The 8,521-nt window shown below is 36.2% G+C and overlaps 1 pseudogene; it reads right to left on the reverse strand.

Annotated features, from left to right (window-relative positions):
• Positions 1 to 610: 610 nt before the first annotated feature.
• LOC109936316 lies at positions 611 to 7,384 on the reverse strand (annotated as a pseudogene).
• Between the last annotated feature and the right edge of the window lie 1,137 nt (positions 7,385 to 8,521).

The raw sequence follows: 8,521 nt of genomic DNA on the forward strand, positions 1-8,521 counted from the left end.
TGAGAGGTGTCTTGAAAGAAGTGTACAAGATCATGAGAGGCATAGATAGAGTGGATAGCCAGAAACTTTTTCACAGGGTGGAAATGACTATTACAAGGGGGCATAATTTTATGATGATTGGAGGAAGGTATAGGGGAGATATCAGAGGTAGGATGTTTACACAGAGAGAGGTGGGCGTGTGGAATGCACTGCCAGCATAGGTAGTGGAATCAGATACTTTAGAGACTTTTAAGCAACTCTTGGATAGGCACATGGAGGATAGTAAAGTGTAGAACATGCGGGGTAGTTTGATCTTAGGAGGAAAATAGGTCAGCACAACACCATAGGCCAAAGAGCCTGTACTGTGCTGTACTGTTCCGTGTTATATGTTCTCAATGACTTATTGAAGATAAAATTGTTCCATACAACTCTGCCGAAGTTTGCCTCCAAATAAGTTATCCATTGAAAGTCTTTTATAGGCAAAAATTGCATATAAATAATAAAATGTTAATGATCTGACCAAAATTAGGTGGATTTTTAATGGAAAGAAATGACATTTTTCTCAAGATGAATTTATAGCTGAAATAACCTTCAAGAATCTGAGTAAAACTCTAAGATCATAACACAATTTTTACGGACCTGTATGATTGCTGATTTTTCCCTCAGCACATTGTAAACAGTCAAAACAACACTCTGGTTGTCCTTTTCGTGCTGCTTTCCTTGTACCGGGTGGGCAATTTTCACTGCATATAGATCTTGGAATCGACCATGACACAAACACAAAGGAACAAGGCAATTCGATAGTTCAGTTATAAGCTTAGCCATTAAATCATTAAATAATTTTTCAAAATTCATTCGTGGGGCCTGTGTGTTGCTGGCTGGGCCAACATTTATCGCTGTTTCTAGTTGTCCTTGAGAAGGTGATGGTGAGCTGCCTTCTTGAACCACTACAGTCCACGTGCTGTAGGTAGACCTACAATAAGGACCATAAGATATAGGAGCAGAATTAGGCCATTTGCCCCATTGAGTCTGCTCCACCAATAGATCATGGCTGATATGTTTCTCAACCCCTACCTCCATAATCTTTGATGAATTCCCTTACTGATCAAGAACCTATCTATCTTTGTCTTAAATACATTCTGTGGTAGTGAGTCCCATAGATTCACCACCTTCTAGCTGAATAAATTCCTCCTCATCTCAGTTCTTAAGAGTTGTGCCTTCACTTTAAGGCCATGCTCTTGGTATGTAATCTCTCCAACTAGTGGAAACATCTCCATGTCCATTCTATCTACGCCTCTCAGTAGTCTGTAAGTTTCAATCAGATTCCCCCCTCTCCTTCTAAACTCCATTGAGTTGAGACCTAAAGTCCTCAACCACTCCTCACACGACAAGCCCTTCAACCCTAAGATCATTCTTGTAAACCTCCTCTAGACTCCCTCCAACACTAACACATCCTTCTTTAGATACAAGGTCCAAAACTGTTCACAATATTCCAAATACGGTCTGACCAAAACCTTTCATAGCTTCAGCAGCACATCTTTGTTCTTGTATTCTAGCCCTCTTGAGATGAATGCTAACATTACATTTGTTTCCTAACTGCCAACTGAACCTGCATGTTAACCTTAAGAGAATCCTGAACTTGTACTCCTAAGTCGCTTTGTGCTTCAGATTTCTGAAGCCTTCGTGTGTTTAGAAAATAGTCTATGGCTCTATTTTTCCAACCGAAGTGCATAACCTCACACTTTCCAACACTGTATTCCATCTGCCACTTCTTTGCCCAAATTCCTAACCTTTCCAAGTCCTTCTGCAGCCTTCCCACCTCCTCAACACAAACTGTCCTTTCACATATCTTTGTCTATCTACAAATGTAGCAACAATGCACTCAGTTTCTTCATCCAGATTGCTAATGTATAACATTACTGGCTACCATCCTGAGAAGTATTCTTTTATCCCCACTTAATGGTAGTGGTGTTCCCATGATTCTGCAGCTCTTGTCCTTCTACATGGATTTGAAGGTGCTGTATAAGGATCTTTCATGAATTTCTGCAGTGTGTCTTGTAGATAGTATACTGCTGCTACTGAGCATTGGTGGTGAAAGGGTAGATGTTTGTTGATGTAGTGCACATCAAGTGGGCTGCTTTGTCCTGGATGGTGTCAAGCTTCTTGAGTGTTTTTGGAGCTGCACTCACCCAGTGAAGTGAATACTATCCCATACTCTCCTGAATTTGCCTTAAAGATGGTAGACAGGCTTTGGGAGTTGGGAGGTGAGTTACTTGTTGCAGTATTCCTAGCCTCTGACCTGCTCTTGTGACTACTACATTTATATGGTGAGTCCATATGGTAACCCCTGAGATGTTGATAGGGATTCAATGATGGTAGTACCATCAAGGGGCAGTGGTTAGATTGTCTCTTATTGGAGATGGTCATTGCTTGGCATTTATCTGATGTGAATGCTACTTGACACTTTTCAGCCCAAGCCTGGATATTGTCCAGATCTTGCTGCATTTCTTGATAGACTGCTTCAGTAAAGAAGGAATCATGAATGGTGCTGAACATGGTGCAATCATCGGTAAACAGCCCCACATCTGACCTTGTAAAGGACATTGATGAAGCAGTTGAAGATGGTTGGCTTAGGACATCACCCTGAGGGACTCCTGCAGAGATGTCCTGGAGCTGAGCTGACTGACCTCCGACAACACAAGCATCTTCCTATCTACCAGATATGACTTTTTGGTATATCATTTTGATATGTATTTTGACTGTCTTTTTGATAAACCAGTTGTAACAATGCCACAAACTATTAATGGCCCAATGTGTAAACACAACACTTTAAGAATGTACAATCTAATGTAAGTCAAATGCATGCAACAGTTGCAATTGTTTAGAAACAGATTTAAAACACATTGTAAATTCACATAATTATTTAAAAGATATATCCAAGTTTAAATACAGACATATTTTCCCACAAAGTTAATTCTTGCAGTTCATTGTGCATTTGATTGTGATTGTTTCAAATCCTATGGCTTTGTCATCTGTCTCAAGAATAAAATGGGAGCAGGAATAGGCCTTTCAGCCTTTCAGACATGCTCCACCATTCAATAAAATCCCAGCTTATTTCTTAAATCCACCATCATGTATTATCCCATATTCCTTAATATGCTTTGTATCCAAAGATCCATCAATGTCTGGTTTTATTTCTGTTTCTGTAACTTTCCTCATTAATGTAAGAATGTGAAAAGACTCTGTTTTCCAAATCATAATTTGTTTCAGTAATTGTTATATATGCCATTGTGATGCAAAGGGATGCCAATAGCATGGATTCAATTCCTGCACCATTTAAGGTTACAAAGGAGAACTCTCCTTCTCAACACTTCTCTTCGCCTGTGCCATGGTGGTTGTCAGGTTAACTTAGCAGCCTTATGTTCTAGTCAGACTATAGTAATACAATTATACATGCCAATATGCTAAAGTTCAATTTGAAGCACTATACAGAACAGCAGTTGTATCACATAAAAACATAGAAAATGGGAACTGGAGTGGGCCATTCAGCTCATGCATCCTGCTCTTCTGTCTGAACACCATGCTGCTCTCTCCCCATACCCATTGACATCTTTAGCATCTAGCAAACTATCTTTTTCTTTAATATATTCAGTGATATGCCTCCTACAGCCTTCTGTGGTAGAGAATTCCACAGGTTCACCATTCTTCGAGTCAAAAAGGCTCTCCTCAATGCAGTCTGAAATGGCTGATCACATATGCTGCGTTGGTGACCCCTTATTCTGGACTCCTAGCCAAGGAAAACATCATCCCTGCATCCAGTTTGCCCAACGCTGATGGAATATTTTATGTTTTCATGAGATCCCCTCTCATTCTTCTAAGCACCAATGAATATAAGCCCAATTGACCCCATTTCACTGTCTCAAGAAAAAAAAATTCAGTCAGCTGCAACTGATGCAGGAAGCCACCTCAGTGTTTGTGTGCAAGCTGACTGTGACTATAAATCAATATTTGGGACAATGGAATAGAATAAAATACAAAATGAAATATTTTAAATATCAGACTTTAAAACCAAAACCCAGGTTAACATCAGTAAAAGCAGGAGACAACTTCTGCCAGAAAGTAGCAAGTCCTTTGAGCAGCATTTTGCTCACAATGGCCAATGAAAAGTATATCCCTGGAATCCCACATTTGAAAATATGATCTTAGTCCTGGTAGCAGGACTTCTATCCTCTTCACAAAATGCAACTCTATATGCCAGTATATCGGATTCAAAACTTTGTTCAGATCTTTGTAGGAAGCAGTTTGAAATGGTTCTGCAATTCAGTGCTGATTTGGGTTTTGATTTTGAAATCAGATATTTCATTTTGTATTCTATTCCATTTTTGTTCTGGTATGTGTGTGATAAATAGCAATGAAAATGATATATTTTATTGGAACTAAATTAGCATTAAGAAGATAATATTTTGTTTGAACTGACATTGAGTAAGGTGCTGTGAGATGCATTTGTTTTCAGTTTCTAGTTGAGCCTTTGTTCTTATCATGACTGTTAAAGGTGCTGTCCAATCAATTATTTATGTATTTTCAACCTTGTTATGGACATTTTTCCTCAGGAAAACTCTCAATTCTATTTAACATTGGTTAGTAACTTGCTAGAATTATACTTTTTAAAGTTACCTTTACAACATTGTTTGTGAAGAGTAGGTAAGTATAGATTATTTTGATTCATTATTTGGAAAGAGTTGAGAGCAAGTTCAGGCTATTTGGGAATGAACAACAGCTCTGACAAATTCTTGAATCATTTGTCATGTTAAGCATTCACCTACTCCGAGCTTCAAGATGATTTAATCTATACATTTTCTTATTTGTGTGATTTCAGAAAGATTTCTTCTTTTTCAAGCTTGTTCCTAAACCCTCTGACTTTCTATATATCAGCTTTCAAAAGTTTACAAAATGTTTTCGCTTGCACAGAATGTTTTGAACATCTGTTCTAAATTTTTAAAAAAACTGTCTTTTCTTGTATCTAGATTATTCTGTTATATTATGAAATACTTGTCATGAAATACTGAACTCATGGGAAACTGTATTAAGGAGGAAACTTTAACTTCGTTTTATAAGGGAAGCAAGCTCAATGTTTTGCTGGTACAAAATATATTCAATGTTATTTCACTACAGAGTTAAATAAACGGCAGAATATATTTACCTTTGTTGTCCCATCACTAAAAATAATAGTCTTCTTCAATTAAAAGCTCTTGCCCAGAAGTTGCCGATGCATCAAAAAGGATGACAGTAACAATTTTAATGGAACCATCTGCATCCTTTTGCCAATTCATAATATCATATGATGCAATAGGATCACCATTTTCATCAAAGCATACTTTTTCACCAAAATCATTTGTAAAGTTAACTCCTTTTAGATAATGGACATGCTGTATGCGCAGGGTGAGAAATGGTAATATGATTAGTCTAAGCTATAAAAGGTCAGTTATAAACAATACCCATGTAAAACTTGAAAATTCACAGCATACATAAAAATGTCTTACTTGCCATTGGTTCAAAGTGTGAAATATTTGCTCAGGTTTTATTCAGAAATGGTCCTTTGTCAGGTTCACAAGTTTCCAAATTATGAAGTGCATGAGCTATTGCATACACTGCTTTGTAGACATTATATGAAACTCTCAATTGTGACACATCACTATATACATTGTCCATTTCCTCTATGTCTTCTTGCCCTGTACATATTGATTCTGAACTTGTGGCTGCACTGTGTCTAGTAGTGTTATCTGGTAAATTAAGTGTACATCCAAATAGCCTTTCCCAGAATCTATTTCCAGAGAATTACCAGGGGTTAAAGATGGATGCACCTTTAGAAGAAATTCTTTGAACTGTGGAATTTCTGCTTTACGGAAAGCAAATCCTATTGTTCCACCAAAGGATCTAAATTTTGTTTTTGTGGCTAGCAGTGTTGCACTGCTTCATAAAATGAAACACAAGATGCCATTGCTTTAGTTTCCCATACTAAAAAAAAAGACTAATACACAACTTCAGCATCTTACCAGAAGACCACCATCCTAGTATTAATAATAAACCAGTTAATTAAGGGAACTTTGCATGAAATTATATGTCCATTTTGCAATTATATTATTAGAGAAGCCAATTATTTCTTATTCGTTAATCCAGGAATGTATTGATAGCAACCACGGAGAAGCGACTATATGTTAGATCTTCTCATTCTCAACTTTGCTTTGTTCTCAAAGGATGAATTATCCATTTTGTCTATTTAAAGGGATTTGAAATAAATAACAAGTGAACAATATTGGATTTGGTATCCACTGCTTATTAGTAATATTCTGACGCACCACTTCATTGGCTAAATAAATAATATCCCCAACACCAGCAAACAAGGCAATATCCTTGGCTGTGGATCTTTTGATGGTGTCTACAATCTGAAGTATCTTTTGTCTAGATGGAATTTTTGGAATTACTTCTGTAAAAGCAAGACATACACCATAATTTTGAAGCTGTTTATTAAATAACTGCAAATCATCTTGAGTTGCAATAGACCCAACCCAAGTCCATCCAAAATGCTTCACAAGTTGGGCCATAGCTTTGGCTTGAAAGCTATCACGAGGTATTGTCCTGAAAAAGGTGGGAAACTCCAATTTGTTGCTAAGACATGAGCATGAAGAAGAGTAGCTGACGTGAAAAACAGAAGAGACTTGTGAAGATTGAATGAAAGGATAAAAGCCAAAAATACATTTTCTGCCTTGTGTTTAAACAAAAAATCTATTTACAGTATTTCAGTTTTACAAGTGAAAGAGTACTTCCAGATTTAGTTTGTTTTGACTCGCAGTGTCGTTGCTTGTGATGAACAAATTTGTCACTTACTTATTTAAAATTAAAATAATTTATCAGCCATGATTCAAGCTTGGCATAGACTATGACAATAAATTTGCAAAATGATAATGTATTCATGAACATTTATATATTTTGAAATGTTGTAGAAGAAAAGGAGAGAGATTTTACTCTGCTCTATATCGAGAGAACATTGGTTTTCAGTCGGAGACAAAACACTTTTCATCAACTTTTCATTATTAAATGTAAACATTTTAAATGCTTGTCTGCAATCCTACTTACCATAGGAATTCTGAATTGTTCTGCAATTCTTCTGGTAATAATGGATTGTGTTGATCGAGCATCACCAACAATTGGAGATATGGGAGATGATCCTGTACATTTATAATTCTTGGAAATATTATCCATTCCATTAAGAAGTGTGACTGCTGCTCTGACAGCCTGTGGTACTTTACGACAGTTATCATAAATGCTGTAGCCTAACCTTATATTTAGAAGTAGTGTTTGATTTTTGTTTACTTTTTCGACGGTGAAGATCATCATTTGTAACCATCGAAATGTTCTGAAATTAAAACTGTTGGACAACAAATTATTTAAACTTATTACCCTTAATTCATAAAATGAAACACAAGATGCCATTGCTTTAGTCTCCCATACTAAAAAAAAGGCTAATACACAGCTTCAGCATCTTACCAGAAGACCACCATCCTAGTATTAGTAATAAACCAGTTAATTAAGGGAACTTTGCATGGAATTATATGTCCATTTTGCAATTATATTATTAGAGAAGCCAATTATTTCTTATTCGTTAATCCAGGAATGTATTGATAGCAACCACGGAGAAGCTACTATATGTTAGATCTTCTCATTCTCAACTTTGCTTTGTTCTCAAAGGATGAATTATCCATTTTGTCTATTTAAAGGGATTTGAAGTAAATAACAAATGAACAATATTGGATTTTTATTTAAATTTTATTTCTTCATCAAAATATTCAATTTCACCTGTGAACTCTATTGTAAGATTTCTGTTACCAGCATAAACATTAGAATATGTCAATTATACGTGAATGACTCTTACCCTAAATTTTAACAGCAAAGTTGCAAATAAGTATTAATTAGCATTCATATATATGTTGAAATTTTGAATATAGAAGTCAATGGTTAAGGTGAAAACTGTTCTATATCAAGTGAAAATCTGTCCATATTTGGCAAACAAAATATCTCTATCATTTGACATGACCCTTACAATCTATCATGAAGAACATTCACACTCACCTTTCACATTGTAACATCATACTCACCCTTCACATTGTAACATCTCAGGTTTTGTCTTGTAGGAAAGGTCAGGCAAAGTTACCGTGAAGTGGATAGGAAACAATCCACCAATAATGATATCTCCATTCTGATGGATTCTGTACAGATTGAACTTTTCAAGTAGCTTACATGACAGACCAGTGACTTCATGTACAAACACAGGCAATGAGTATATCTGAACAAAACACATCTTGAAATTCACTGCTGCCTTCATCACTGGATAAAAGCAGACTGATTTATTTCAATATAAGTTGCTCTTATATACAGCTGGGAAATTTGGAAGAACTCATCATTTTATGAGAAGTTCAAACTAAAATATCCCCAAAAGAGTACTGTATGGTTTATTCCACACGGGGAAAACACAGCATAATAGCAG

The sequence above is a fragment of the Rhincodon typus genome, chromosome 13, assembly GCF_021869965.1.
Source record: "Rhincodon typus isolate 14 chromosome 13, sRhiTyp1.1, whole genome shotgun sequence".
NCBI classification, from domain to species: Eukaryota; Metazoa; Chordata; class Chondrichthyes; order Orectolobiformes; family Rhincodontidae; genus Rhincodon; species Rhincodon typus.